Consider the following 15,413-nt stretch of genomic DNA (forward strand, 5'->3'; position numbering starts at 1 on the left):
GTCCGGAGGGGAGAGGGGGACCTGGGGCCACCCAGAAAGAGACCCAGAACCAGCCAGAGGGACAGGGGGATCCAGGCCACGCAGAACCAGCCAGAGAGGACCCAGGACTGCCCAGAGGCGATCCAGAACTCTCCAGAGGGGAGAGGGGGACCTGGGGCCACCCAGAAAGAGACCCAGAACCAGCCAGAGGAGATCCAGAACTCTCCAGAGGGAGTGGGGGACCTGGGGCCACCCAGAAAGAGACCCAGAACCAGCCAGAGAGGACCCAGAACTGTCCAGAGGGAGTGGGGGACCTGGGGCCACCCAGAAAGAGACCCAGAACCAGCCAGAGAGGACCCAGAACTGTCCAGAGGGAGTGGGGGACCTGGGGCCACCCAGAAAGAGACCCAGAACCACCCAGACGGGAGAGGGGGACCCAGGACTGTCCAGAGGCGATCCAGAACTCTCAAGAGGGGAGAGGGGGACCTGGGGCCACCCAGAAAGGGACCCAGAACCACGCAGACGGGAGAGGGGGACCCAGGAGCATGCCAAGAGCACTGGCCATCTGAAAGTTCTGAGCCTCTGGGTGGAGGTGGGCAGCCAGAAGCCCAGCATAGGCCCCAGCATCAGCCCCAATCTGTCCCCACCACACACATGCCCAAGGCAGGTTCTTTATCCCTGGTCCTTCATTGGCAGCACCTGGCCTGACTGGGTGTCCATGGCACCTTTAAATGGGAGTGGGGAGTCCCCGAGAACCCAGCCAGGGACCCCTGCTGGCCATGGACAAGGGCTGCAGGCCCCAGGGGTGGGCAGGCAGGACAACGGCCAGTGCTGTACATGCCCCAGGCAGTCTGTTCCCAACTCCATCCCCATGGCCCTGCTGCAGGGACCGGCGTGGACAAAACGCCAGGCCCACCTGGAGGACAGGTGGCCTTTGCCTGGTGGGGGCCTAGCCAGAACCCAGGGGCCAACCTGTGGGAGTCCTGGGTTTCCTGGGAAGGGGCTGACCCCTGCCCGCAGCGGCCCAGCTCTGAGACACACCCTAGGGACCCCATCTGAGGGTGCGGACCAGGGTGAGACACCCAGCAGGCCCCTGCACCCACTTCACCTGAGGACCTCTCCTGCAGGTGTGTCTACCTGCTGACCCCCACCACACCGGGCTGTAAGGGCCAGGGGTCCGGAGCACCCAGCGAGGCAGGAACAAGGGTAGGGAGGACGGGGACCTACCATGGCCAGCATTAAGGGACTGCTCTGCATGCTGAGCTTCTCCCCTGCCCCTGAGCCAGCTCCCCTGTGTGCAGTGGAGGAACTGAGGCTCTGAGCACAGACCAGATGCCCTGGGGTACCCAAATCTTCACTCAACACCATAATAACACCACAGACCAGGAGGTTTAAACAGACACTTATGTCTCAGGGTTCCGGGGAGAGCGGCTTCCAGATTCCAGGACACTGGGGTGTTTCTTCCTGGTACAGGCACAGCCAGCGACTCAAGGTGTCCCCAGGGAACACAGGGCAAACCCTAGGAGCCCCTTCCTCCTCCTCTAAAGACACTGACCCCTACAGGGACTAGAGGGGTGTTCTCAACTCAATAATCCCCGAACCCAGCATTTAGGGGCTCCTCACATTCCTCCAAAGCCCTTCCAACTGTCCTGTGACCCTCCATAGCTCCCCCTCCTCCTCTGTCCCCCTCCTGTGACCCTCCATAGCTCCCCCTCCTCCTCTGTCCCCCCTCCTGTGACCCTCCATAGCTCCCCCTCCTCCTCTGTCCCCCCTCCTGTGACCCTCCATAGCTCCCCCTCCTCCTCTGTCCCCCCTCCTGTGACCCTCCATAGCTCCCCCTCCTCCTGTGTCCCCCCTCCTGTGACCCTCCATAGCTCCCCCTCCTCCTGTGTCCCCCCTCCTGTGACCCTCCATAGTTCACCCTCCTCTGTCCCCCCTCCTATGACCCTCCATAGCTCACCCTCCTCCTCTGTCCCCCCTCCTGTGACCCTCCATAGCTCACCCTGCTGTCCCCCCTCCTGTGACCCTCCATAGCTCACCCTCCTCTGTCCCCCCTCCTATGACCCTCCATAGCTCACCCTCCTCCTCTGTCCCCCCTCCTGTGACCCTCCATAGCTCCCCCTCCTCCTCTGTCCCCCCTCCTGTGACCCTCCATAGCTCACCCTCCTCTGTCCCCCCTCCTGTGACCCTCCATAGCTCCCCCTCCTCTGTCCCCCCTCCTGTGACCCTCCATAGCTCCCCCTCCTCTGTCCCCCTCCTGTGACCCTCCATAGCTCACCCTCCTCCTCTGTCCCCCTCCTGTGACCCTCCATAGCTCACCCTCCTCCTCTGTCCCCCTCCTGTGACCCTCCATAGCTCACCCTCCTCCTCTGTCCCCCTCCTGTGACCCTCCATAGCTCACCCTCCTCCTCTGTCCCCCTCCTGTGACCCTCCATAGCTCCCCCTCCTCTGTCCCCCCTCCTGTGACCCTCCATAGCTCACCCTCCTCTGTCCCCCTCCTGTGACCCTCCATAGCTCCCCCTCCTCCTCTGTCCCCCCTCCTGTGACCCTCCATAGCTCACCCTCCTCTGTCCCCCCTCCTGTGACCCTCCATAGCTCACCCTCCTCCTCTGTCCCCCCTCCTGTGACCCTCCATAGCTCACCCTCCTCCTCTGTCCCCCCTCCTGTGACCCTCCATAGCTCACCCTCCTCCTCTGTCCCCCCTCCTGTGACCCTCCATAGCTCACCCTCTGCTGTCCCCCCTCCTGTGACCCTCCATAGCTCACCCCCCTCCTCTGTCCCCCTCCTGTGACCCTCCATAGCTCACCCTCCTCTGTCCCCCCTCCTGTGACCCTCCATAGCTCCCCCTCCTCTGTCCCCCTCCTGTGACCCTCCATAGCTCACCCTCCTCCTCTGTCCCCCCTCCTGTGACCCTCCATAGCTCCCCCTCCTCTGTCCCCCCTCCTGTGACCCTCCATAGCTCCCCCTCCTCCTCTGTCCCCCCTCCTGTGACCCTCCATAGCTCACCCTCCTCTGTCCCCCCTCCTGTGACCCTCCATAGCTCACCCTCCTGTCCCCCCTCCTGTGACCCTCCATAGCTCCCCCTCCTCCTCTGTCCCCCCTCCTGTGACCCTCCATAGCTCACCCTCCTCTGTCCCCCCTCCTGTGACCCTCCATAGCTCCCCCTCCTCCTCTGTCCCCCCTCCTGTGACCCTCCATAGCTCACCCTCCTCCTCTGTCCCCCCTCCTGTGACCCTCCATAGCTCCCCCTCCTCCTCTGTCCCCCCTCCTGTGACCCTCCATAGCTCACCCTCCTCTGTCCCCCCTCCTGTGACCCTCCATAGCTCCCCCTCCTCCTCTGTCCCCCCTCCTGTGACCCTCCATAGCTCACCCTGCTGTCCCCCCTCCTGTGACCCTCCATAGCTCACCCTCTGCTGTCCCCCCTCCTGTGACCCTCCATAGCTCACCCTCCTCCTCTGTCCCCCCTCCTGTGACCCTCCATAGCTCACCCTCCTCCTCTGTCCCCCCTCCTGTGACCCTCCATAGCTCACCCTCCTCCTCTGTCCCCCCTCCTGTGACCCTCCATAGCTCACCCTCCTCTGTCCCCCCTCCTGTGACCCTCCATAGCTCCCCCTCCTCTGTCCCCCTCCTGTGACCCTCCATAGCTCACCCTCCTCCTCTGTCCCCCCTCCTGTGACCCTCCATAGCTCCCCCTCCTCTGTCCCCCCTCCTGTGACCCTCCATAGCTCCCCCTCCTCCTCTGTCCCCCCTCCTGTGACCCTCCATAGCTCACCCTCCTCTGTCCCCCCTCCTGTGACCCTCCATAGCTCACCCTCCTGTCCCCCCTCCTGTGACCCTCCATAGCTCCCCCTCCTCCTCTGTCCCCCCTCCTGTGACCCTCCATAGCTCACCCTCCTCTGTCCCCCCTCCTGTGACCCTCCATAGCTCCCCCTCCTCCTCTGTCCCCCCTCCTGTGACCTTCCATAGCTCACCCTCCTCCTCTGTCCCCCCTCCTGTGACCCTCCATAGCTCCCCCTCCTCCTCTGTCCCCCCTCCTGTGACCCTCCATAGCTCACCCTCCTCTGTCCCCCCTCCTGTGACCCTCCATAGCTCCCCCTCCTCCTCTGTCCCCCCTCCTGTGACCCTCCATAGCTCACCCTGCTGTCCCCCCTCCTGTGACCCTCCATAGCTCACCCTCTGCTGTCCCCCCTCCTGTGACCCTCCATAGCTCACCCTCCTCCTCTGTCCCCCCTCCTGTGACCCTCCATAGCTCACCCTCCTCCTCTGTCCCCCCTCCTGTGACCCTCCATAGCTCACCCTCCTCCTCTGTCCCCCCTCCTGTGACCCTCCATAGCTCACCCTCTGCTGTCCCCCCTCCTGTGACCCTCCATAGCTCACCCCCCTCCTCTGTCCCCCTCCTGTGACCCTCCATAGCTCACCCTCCTCTGTCCCCCCTCCTGTGACCCTCCATAGCTCACCCTCCTCCTCTGTCCCCCCTCCTGTGACCCTCCATAGCTCACCCTCCTGTCCCCCCTCCTGTGACCCTCCATAGCTCCCCCTCCTCCTCTGTCCCCCCTCCTGTGACCCTCCATAGCTCACCCTCCTCTGTCCCCCCTCCTGTGACCCTCCATAGCTCACCCTCCTGTCCCCCCTCCTGTGACCCTCCATAGCTCACCCTGTGCTGTCCCCCCTCCTGTGACCCTCCATAGCTCACCCTCCTGTCCCCCTCCTGTGACCCTCCATAGCTCCCCCTCCTCCTCTGTCCCCCCTCCTATGACCCTCCATAGCTCACCCTCCTCCTCTGTCCCCCTCCTGTGACCCTCCATAGCTCACCCCCCTCCTCTGTCCCCCTCCTGTGACCCTCCATAGCTCACCCTCCTCTGTCCCCCCTCCTGTGACCCTCCATAGCTCACCCTCCTCCTCTGTCCCCCCTCCTGTGACCCTCCATAGCTCACCCTCCTGTCCCCCCTCCTGTGACCCTCCATAGCTCCCCCTCCTCCTCTGTCCCCCCTCCTGTGACCCTCCATAGCTCACCCTCCTCTATCCCCCCTCCTGTGACCCTCCATAGCTCACCCTCCTGTCCCCCCTCCTGTGACCCTCCATAGCTCACCCTGTGCTGTCCCCCCTCCTGTGACCCTCCATAGCTCACCCTCCTGTCCCCCTCCTGTGACCCTCCATAGCTCACCCTCTGCTGTCCCCCTCCTGTGACCCTCCATAGCTCCCCCTCCTCTGTCCCCCCTCCTGTGACCCTCCATAGCTCACCCTCCTCCTCTGTCCCCCCTCCTGTGACCCTCCATAGCTCACCCTCCTGTCCCCCCTCCTGTGACCCTCCATAGCTCCCCCTCCTCCTCTGTCCCCCCTCCTGTGACCCTCCATAGCTCCCCCTCCTCCTCTGTCCCCCCTCCTGTGACCCTCCATAGCTCCCCCTCCTCTGTCCCCCCTCCTGTGACCCTCCATAGCTCACCCTCTGCTGTCCCCCTCCTGTGACCCTCCATAGCTCCCCCTCCTCTGTCCCCCCTCCTGTCACCCTCCATAGCTCACCCTCCTCTGTCCCCCTCCTGTGACCCTCCATAGCTCCCCCTCCTCTGTCCCCCTCCTGTGACCCTCCATAGCTCCCCTTCCTCCTCTGTCCCCCCTCCTGTGACCCTCCATAGCTCACCCTCTGCTGTCCCCCCTCCTGTGACCCTCCATAGCTCACCCTCTGCTGTCCCCCCTCCTGTGACCCTCCATAGCTCCCCCTCCTCTGTCCCCCCTCCTGTCACCCTCCATAGCTCCCCCTCCTCTGTCCCCCCTCCTGTGACCCTCCATAGCTCCCCCTCCTCCTCTGTCCCCCCTCCTGTGACCCTCCATAGCTCACCCTCCTGTCCCCCCTCCTGTGACCCTCCATAGCTCCCCCTCCTCCTCTGTCCCCCCTCCTGTGACCCTCCATAGCTCACCCTCCTGTCCCCCCTCCTGTGACCCTCCATAGCTCACCCTCTGCTGTCCCCCCTCCTGTGACCCTCCATAGCTCCCCCTCCTCCTCTGTCCCCCCTCCTGTGACCCTCCATAGCTCACCCCCCTCCTCTGTCCCCCTCCTGTGACCCTCCATAGCTCACCCTCTGCTGTCCCCCCTCCTGTGACCCTTCATAGCTCACCCTCTGCTGTCCCCCCTCCTGTGACCCTCCATAGCTCCCCCTCCTCCTCTGTCCCCCCTCCTGTGACCCTCCATAGCTCACCCTCCTCCTCTGTCCCCCCTCCTGTGACCCTCCATAGCTCCCCCTCCTCCTCTGTCCCCCCTCCTGTGACCTTCCATAGCTCCCCCTCCTCTGTCCCCCCTCCTGTGACCCTCCATAGCTCCCCCTCCTCCTCTGTCCCCCCTCCTGTGACCCTCCATAGCTCACCCTCCTCTGTCCCCCCTCCTGTGACCCTCCATAGCTCACCCTGCTGTCCCCCCTCCTGTGACCCTCCATAGCTCCCCCTCCTGTCCCCCCTCCTGTGACCCTCCATAGCTCCCCCTCCTGTCCCCCCTCCTGTGACCCTCCATAGCTCCCCCTCCTCTGTCCCCCCTCCTGTGAACTTCCATAGCTCCCCCTCCTCCTCTGTCCCCCCTCCTGTGACCTTCCATAGCTCCCCCTCCTCCTCTGTCCCCCCTCCTGTGACCTTCCATAGCTCCCCCTCCTCCTCTGTCCCCCCTCCTGTGACCTTCCATAGCTCCCCCTCCTCCTCTGTCCCCCCTCCTGTGACCCTCCATAGCTCCCCCTCCTCCTCTGTCCCCCCTCCTGTGACCCTCCATAGCTCCCCCTCCTCCTCTGTCCCCCCTCCTGTGACCCTCCATAGCTCACCCTCCTCCTCTGTCCCCCCTCCTGTGACCCTCCATAGCTCACCCTCCTCTGTCCCCCCTCCTGTGACCCTCCATAGCTCCCCCTCCTCCTCTGTCCCCCCTCCTGTGACCCTCCATAGCTCCCCCTCCTCTGTCCCCCCTCCTGTGACCCTCCATAGCTCACCCTCCTCCTCTGTCCCCCCTCCTGTGACCCTCCATAGCTCACCCTCCTGTCCCCCCTCCTGTGACCCTCCATAGCTCCCCCTCCTCTGTCCCCCCTCCTGTGACCCTCCATAGCTCCCCCTCCTCCTCTGTCCCCCCTCCTGTGACCCTCCATAGCTCCCCCTCCTCTGTCCCCCCTCCTGTGACCCTCCATAGCTCACCCTCCTCCTCTGTCCCCCCTCCTGTGACCCTCCATAGCTCACCCTCCTCCTCTGTCCCCCCTCCTGTGACCCTCCATAGCTCACCCTCCTGTCCCCCCTCCTGTGACCCTCCATAGCTCCCCCTCCTCTGTCCCCCCTCCTGTGACCCTCCATAGCTCCCCCTCCTCCTCTGTCCCCCCTCCTGTGACCCTCCATAGCTCCCCCTCCTCTGTCCCCCCTCCTGTGACCCTCCATAGCTCACCCTCCTCCTCTGTCCCCCCTCCTGTGACCCTCCATAGCTCACCCCCCTCCTCTGTCCCCCCTCCTGTGACCCTCCATAGCTCCCCCTCCTCTGTCCCCCCTCCTGTGACCCTCCATAGCTCCCCCTCCTGTCCCCCCTCCTGTGACCCTCCATAGCTCCCCCTCCTCTGTCCCCCCTCCTGTGACCCTCCATAGCTCACCCTCCTCTGTCCCCCCTCCTGTGACCCTCCATAGCTCACCCTGCTGTCCCCCCTCCTGTGACCCTCCATAGCTCCCCCTCCTCTGTCCCCCCTCCTGTGACCCTCCATAGCTCCCCCTCCTCTGTCCCCCCTCCTGTGACCCTCCATAGCTCACCCTCCTCTGTCCCCCCTCCTGTGACCCTCCATAGCTCACCCTCCTCCTCTGTCCCCCCTCCTGTGACCCTCCATAGCTCACCCTCCTCTGTCCCCCCTCCTGTGACCCTCCATAGCTCACCCTCCTGTCCCCCCTCCTGTGACCCTCCATAGCTCACCCTCCTGTCCCCCCTCCTGTGACCCTCCATAGCTCACCCTCCTGTCCCCCCTCCTGTGACCCTCCATAGCTCACCCTCCTGTCCCCCCTCCTGTGACCCTCCATAGCTCCCCCTCCTCTGTCCCCCCTCCTGTGACCCTCCATAGCTCCCCCTCCTCCTCTGTCCCCCCTCCTGTGACCCTCCATAGCTCACCCTCCTCCTCTGTCCCCCCTCCTGTGACCCTCCATAGCTCACCCTCCTCCTCTGTCCCCCCTCCTGTGACCCTCCATAGCTCACCCTCCTCCTCTGTCCCCCCTCCTGTGACCCTCCATAGCTCACCCTCCTCTGTCCCCCCTCCTGTGACCCTCCATAGCTCACCCTCCTCCTCTGTCCCCCCTCCTGTGACCCTCCATAGCTCACCCTCCTCCTCTGTCCCCCCTCCTGTGACCCTCCATAGCTCACCCTCCTCCTCTGTCCCCCCTCCTGTGACCCTCCATAGCTCCCCCTCCTCTGTCCCCCTCCTGTGACCCTCCATAGCTCACCCCCCTCCTCTGTCCCCCCTCCTGTGACCCTCCATAGCTCACCCTCCTCTGTCCCCCCTCCTGTGACCCTCCATAGCTCCCCCTCCTCCTCTGTCCCCCCTCCTGTGACCCTCCATAGCTCACCCTGTGCTGTCCCCCCTCCTGTGACCCTCCATAGCTCACCCTCCTCCTCTGTCCCCCCTCCTGTGACCCTCCATAGCTCACCCTCCTCTGTCCCCCCTCCTGTGACCCTCCATAGCTCCCCCTCCTCCTCTGTCCCCCCTCCTGTGACCCTCCATAGCTCACCCTGTGCTGTCCCCCCTCCTGTGACCCTCCATAGCTCACCCTCCTCCTCTGTCCCCCCTCCTGTGACCCTCCATAGCTCACCCTCCTCCTCTGTCCCCCCTCCTGTGACCCTCCATAGCTCCCCCTCCTCCTCTGTCCCCCCTCCTGTGACCCTCCATAGCTCACCCTCCTCCTCTGTCCCCCCTCCTGTGACCCTCCATAGCTCACCCTCCTCTGTCCCCCCTCCTGTGACCCTCCATAGCTCACCCTCCTCTGTCCCCCCTCCTGTGACCCTCCATAGCTCACCCTCCTCTGTCCCCCCTCCTGTGACCCTCCATAGCTCACCCTCCTCTGTCCCCCCTCCTGTGACCCTCCATAGCTCCCCCTCCTCTGTCCCCCTCCTGTGACCCTCCATAGCTCACCCTCCTCTGTCCCCCCTCCTGTGACCCTCCATAGCTCACCCCCCTCCTCTGTCCCCCCTCCTGTGACCCTCCATAGCTCCCCCTCCTCCTCTGTCCCCCCTCCTGTGACCCTCCATAGCTCCCCCTCCTCTGTCCCCCCTCCTGTGACCCTCCATAGCTCCCCCTCCTCTGTCCCCCCTCCTGTGACCCTCCATAGCTCCCCCTCCTCCTCTGTCCCCCCTCCTGTGACCCTCCATAGCTCCCCCTCCTCTGTCCCCCCTCCTGTGACCCTCCATAGCTCACCCTCCTCCTCTGTCCCCCTCCTGTGACCCTCCATAGCTCCCCCTCCTCTGTCCCCCCTCCTGTGACCCTCCATAGCTCACCCTCCTCTGTCCCCCCTCCTGTGACCCTCCATAGCTCACCCTCCTCCGCTGTCCCCCCTCCTATGACCCTCCATAGCTCACCCTCTGCTGTCCCCCCTCCTGTGACCCTCCATTGCTCCCCCTCCTCTGTCCCCCCTCCTGTGACCCTCCATAGCTCACCCTCCTCCTCTGTCCCCCCTCCTGTGACCCTCCATAGCTCACCCTCCTGTCCCCCCTCCTGTGACCCTCCATAGCTCCCCCTCCTCTGTCCCCCCTCCTGTGACCCTCCATAGCTCCCCCTCCTGTCCCCCCTCCTGTGACCCTCCATAGCTCACCCTCCTGTCCCCCCTCCTGTGACCCTCCATAGCTCACCCTCCTCTGTCCCCCCTCCTGTGACCCTCCATAGCTCACCCCCCTCCTCTGTCCCCCCTCCTGTGACCCTCCATAGCTCCCCCTCCTCCTCTGTCCCCCCTCCTGTGACCCTCCATAGCTCCCCCTCCTCTGTCCCCCCTCCTGTGACCCTCCATAGCTCCCCCTCCTCTGTCCCCCCTCCTGTGACCCTCCATAGCTCACCCTCCTCCTCTGTCCCCCCTCCTGTGACCCTCCATAGCTCACCCTCCTGTCCCCCCTCCTGTGACCCTCCATAGCTCACCCTCCTGTCCCCCCTCCTGTGACCCTCCATAGCTCACCCTCCTCCTCTGTCCCCCCTCCTGTGACCCTCCATAGCTCACCCTCCTCTGTCCCCCCTCCTGTGACCCTCCATAGCTCCCCCTCCTGTCCCCCCTCCTGTGACCCTCCATAGCTCACCCTCCTGTCCCCCCTCCTGTGACCCTCCATAGCTCACCCTCCTCTGTCCCCCCTCCTGTGACCCTCCATAGCTCACCCCCCTCCTCTGTCCCCCCTCCTGTGACCCTCCATAGCTCCCCCTCCTCCTCTGTCCCCCCTCCTGTGACCCTCCATAGCTCCCCCTCCTCTGTCCCCCCTCCTGTGACCCTCCATAGCTCCCCCTCCTCCTCTGTCCCCCCTCCTGTGACCCTCCATAGCTCCCCCTCCTCTGTCCCCCCTCCTGTGACCCTCCATAGCTCACCCTCCTCCTCTGTCCCCCTCCTGTGACCCTCCATAGCTCCCCCTCCTCTGTCCCCCCTCCTGTGACCCTCCATAGCTCACCCTCCTGTCCCCCCTCCTGTGACCCTCCATAGCTCACCCTCCTCCGCTGTCCCCCCTCCTATGACCCTCCATAGCTCACCCTCTGCTGTCCCCCCTCCTGTGACCCTCCATAGCTCACCCTCCTCCTCTGTCCCCCTCCTGTGACCCTCCATAGCTCCCCCTCCTCCTCTGTCCCCCCTCCTGTGACCCTCCATAGCTCACCCTCCTCCTCTGTCCCCCCTCCTGTGACCCTCCATAACTCCCCCTCCTCCTCTGTCCCCCCTCCTGTGACCCTCCATAGCTCACCCTCCTGTCCCCCCTCCTGTGACCCTCCATAGCTCACCCTCCTCCGCTGTCCCCCCTCCTATGACCCTCCATAGCTCACCCTCTGCTGTCCCCCCTCCTGTGACCCTCCATAGCTCCCCCTCCTCTGTCCCCCCTCCTGTGACCCTCCATAGCTCCCCCTCCTCTGTCCCCCCTCCTATGACCCTCCATAGCTCCCCCTCCTCTGTCCCCCCTCCTGTGACCCTCCATAGCTCACCCTCCTCCTCTGTCCCCCTCCTATGACCCTCCATAGCTCCCCCTCCTCTGTCCCCCCTCCTGTGACCCTCCATAGCTCACCCTCCTCCGCTGTCCCCCCTCCTATGACCCTCCATAGCTCACCCTCTGCTGTCCCCCCTCCTGTGACCCTCCATAGCTCACCCTCCTCCTCTGTCCCCCTCCTGTGACCCTCCATAGCTCCCCCTCCTCTGTCCCCCCTCCTGTGACCCTCCATAGCTCACCCTCCTCCTCTGTCCCCCCTCCTGTGACCCTCCATAGCTCCCCCTCCTCCTCTGTCCCCCCTCCTGTGACCCTCCATAGCTCACCCTCCTGTCCCCCCTCCTGTGACCCTCCATAGCTCACCCTCCTCTGTCCCCCCTCCTGTGACCCTCCATAGCTCACCCTCCTCTGTCCCCCCTCCTGTGACCCTCCATAGCTCCCCCTCCTCTGTCCCCCCTCCTGTGACCCTCCATAGCTCACCCTCCTCTGTCCCCCCTCCTGTGACCCTCCATAGCTCACCCTCCTGTCCCCCCTCCTGTGACCCTCCATAGCTCACCCTCCTCCTCTGTCCCCCCTCCTGTGACCCTCCATAGCTCCCCCTCTGCTGTCCCCCCTCCTGTGACCCTCCATAGCTCACCCTCCCACTCTGCTATCTCTGCAGGGATCCCAAGTCACTGGCTGCAGCCCCCTCCCACACATCCCTGGGCCCTTGTGGGACATTTGCTCTCCTGGGTGCTCCGTGTGTCTACTCAGCCCCCCTGACGTGTCGGACCTTCCCCATTCTGGCTGCATCCCACGGTGCCATCTCCCTAGCAGCCCTGATAGGAAGGAGTGGGTGTCCCTGGGCTGTGAGTGGTCTGTCTGTCTGGGGAGCGCCATGCTCAGAGGCACCCCCAGGCCTGAGCCACCATCATCCCGGCGCGACCCTGGAACCACCCTCCCGGGAGTGGGGTGGGGGCTGCCAACCCCGCGGCCCTGGGAGCCCCTCTGTTAGACAGGAGTGCTTGTGAAGTGGGAGTCGTGAACTCTGGGTGGGAGGGCGGAAGCTGGCTGCCCCGCCCACCGACCTCCCCAAGGTTAGCCACAGGCCTGCTCCTAGGCGGAAGGCAAGCATGCTCAGTCTCCCTTGCCAGTGTTCCCTCTGGACACCTGGTGCATGGTCCCCGGGACGGTGTGTCTGCACTTTGCAGCCAACGGACCGTGGCTCAGAGTGGGCATCGTTTGCTGGTTTCCACGGCTGACAGGGTCACACCTGACTCTCTCCTGAGCACATGACCAATGGCCATGAGACCACAGCCTGCACAGATCCGGGCATGAAACGGGGACATTAATGGGGAAAACGTTGAATTCCAAGTACGGTCTGGAGTTCGGTTTTGAAAGAACGTGGAAGGGGTTAAAACTACTGGGTGTGGAGGGGGGCTGGGGAGGCTGTGGCGGGGTGGGGACACAACGGTAAAAATTGGGAACCTGGCCCAATGGGAGCAGTCACACTGTTGCCATTAATGAGAAGCTTTGGAAAGGAGCTCCATGCCCATCAATGACACGTGGACACAGAAATGACGGTGTCCTTGGGCAGGTCAGCACTACACAGCGGTTTTTAAAATGAGGGGAGATTGTATCCACAGACTTAACTCTTAAAAAGATGACGTCAGTCAGCAAAGCAAGGGATCAAGTGAAAACCACAGCACGAAGTGGGGTTCCCGTTCCCCGCACCTCTGCTGGTTCCTGGTGCCCCCACCACCTGCTCTCGGCCACGAGAGGCTGAGCCTGCGGCCAGGAGCTGAGGGCCAGGACAAGGGTCAAGCAGGGGAAAGGAGCCTACAGCGAGGTGGTGAGGGACCCCCGAGGAACAGAGGGACTTCCTGGGCTAGCCACTGACTCAGGACCGCAGGCAGGGACCAGAGGGACATCCTGGCTACACACACTGAGGACCGCAGGCAGGGACCAGAGGGACATCCTGGCTAGCCACTGGCCCAGCGCTGCAGGCAGCAGGACAGCTGAGGGACCTCCAGGCTCTGCACTCGCCCGGAAGCAGGGGTGGGACAGGGGAAGGGGAGCTGGCTCTGGGTGTGCATGGTAGGCATCTGGGAGAGCCTCCCGGGCCCATGGGCAGGGAAAGTTGCCAGCTGGAGGGCATGGCTGAGGCCCCAGGGGGGACAGCCAAGATGGGGGAGCACCAGCACCCACACTGTGCCCTGAGCACACCCCTGGGGTGGCCATCTCTTTCTGGACCTGAGTGCACCCCTGTGGGGCCCAGGCCACCACCGGCACCCACAGCTGTACCTGCACAGCACGGTCCTGCCGCTTCCAGGCCTGCGCCCCATCCCAGCCAGGATCACAGCAAGTGCCACCACCAGGGGGTCAGCCCCACCCAACCCCACCGCAGGGTGGCTCAGGGTGGCTGCAAACCCCAGACACGTGATGTGGGGCTACAGAAGGAAGTGTGCAAGAAATCGGGGGCCAGGCTTGGTTCCAGGGGAAGGCCACCAGCCGGTCCCAGTTGTGTGGGGAAGCACTGGATCTCCTCAGTCCTAGGAGGCTGCGTCCATGACCCACCATTCCGAGGCTCAGGATCAGGGGAGCAGGAAGGGAGCCCTTGGTCCACGCTGCCTCCCTCTGTCCCTCGGAAGCCGCTGGAGTGAGAAGGCGGGAGAACTGCCCTAGACTGCTGTGGCCATCCCCAGAAGCCCTGTGCTGGAACCCTCCGTGCCCCTACAGGACCTTAACCTCAGATCCAGAGCCCGGATTCCTTCCCAAGGAAAACATGTGAAAGACTAAACTTTGTTCTAGGAAACCGGGTTGTGGCGGGAGCTACCTGGCTGTGGTCCCCCGCCTGCCCCTGCTGGTGGTCCCCACGAAGCCCACCTTGCCCCCGGCTGGGGCCCAGCAGGGCGGGCAGGGCGGCTGGCCGCCAAGGCTCCTATGGATGCTAGAGGACGCGCCGCTGTGCGTCCTCTCATTCCAGCCGGTTTCAAGTGGACTTTCCCCAGGAGTATTTCGAGAACACAATAATATCCCCTGGAGCAAATGACCGCCACGTGGACCCCGGGGAGGGCCAGCCGCCACACGGCAGCACCGGGGACACCTGGGCGCGGAGACAGCGCGCGTCAGGTGCAGAGAAGAACCTGTCGCGAGGTTACGAACGGCTGCGGGGCGCATGTTGATGCCGGCGAGCCGGCGCGCTTTCTCCGGCCACGCGCCTCTCTGGTCCGCGCACGCTGGTGCTGCACGAACTTCGTCCAACGGAAGACAGCCGGACCGTGGAGGGGACAGTCTCTGGTCCCCAGCCTCTCCTCCTAAAGATACTCAAAACTTACCTTTTTGCTTCCACGGCAAGAGGCAAGGGCGGAGGCCCCCGAATGCGTCTGTTCCCAGGGAAATGCGGCCTGGCAAGGACCCAGGGCTTCCCCTGCCGCCGTGAGGACCGCACTAAGGGCCAGTGCGCGCGCGGGACCGCGGCCTCGGTGCCTCCCGCCCGGCCCGGAGGAAAACCGCGTTATCTTTGCGAAGGTCGTTCCCCGGTCGGGGTCAGGGGTCTGCAAAGCTTTCCTGGGAGATGCCCAGGGCAGCCCCTTCCATCCTAAGGAAGTGCGTCTGGCGGGTGCAGCCCAAGGGCAGGCTGTGGACTGTGTCCCGGAGGCCACACGTGCGCATTTCTCAGTGACCCTGCTGTGTGGGGTATCAGCTGAGGGGGGGGGGGGTACTTTCAAAACCACCCGCTAGCTTCTGCACCTGGTCTCAGGGTTATCTCCAGCGTATCACAGGCAAACCTTCCTGGCTGCATTTTATTTATGTTTCTTTATTATGTTCAGTTAGCCACCGTATAGTCCACCATTAGTTTTTAATGGAGTGTTCTATACAGAACTACTAGGTATTTACTGGCTGCATTTTAACCATCTGTGCGGGCCCCACAGCAGCTTCAGCCTCCTCCTAAGACGGGCTGGGGCCTGGTGAGCGGAGGAGCCACCCGCAGGGCCCTACTGACCTCCTGTCACCCCCCAAGGCTGTGCCTGCCTGGGGGTCGGCCGTGCCCACTCCTATTCAAATGGGGCGTGTGTGTATTTACGTTGGGGGCAAGCAGCTGGTGTCTTTCTTCACCGAGAACCTCGAGGGCCATGGCAACTGTAACAAAACTTCCCTGAGGACACGCGTGACCCTCGTGAAAATGAAACCCATCAGGCCACCTGCACACCCACACTGTATAGCCACTTATAAGCACCAGGCAGCATTTCTGCTTTTCACCCTGTGACACCCTGATAAACTACCACCTTCGACAGACACCGTAAAT

Source organism: Eumetopias jubatus, unplaced genomic scaffold (genome assembly GCF_037043125.1).
Source record: "Eumetopias jubatus isolate StellerSeaLion01/CBP00866 unplaced genomic scaffold, mEumJub1_p1.0 scaffold_30, whole genome shotgun sequence".
Classification (NCBI taxonomy): domain Eukaryota; kingdom Metazoa; phylum Chordata; class Mammalia; order Carnivora; family Otariidae; genus Eumetopias; species Eumetopias jubatus.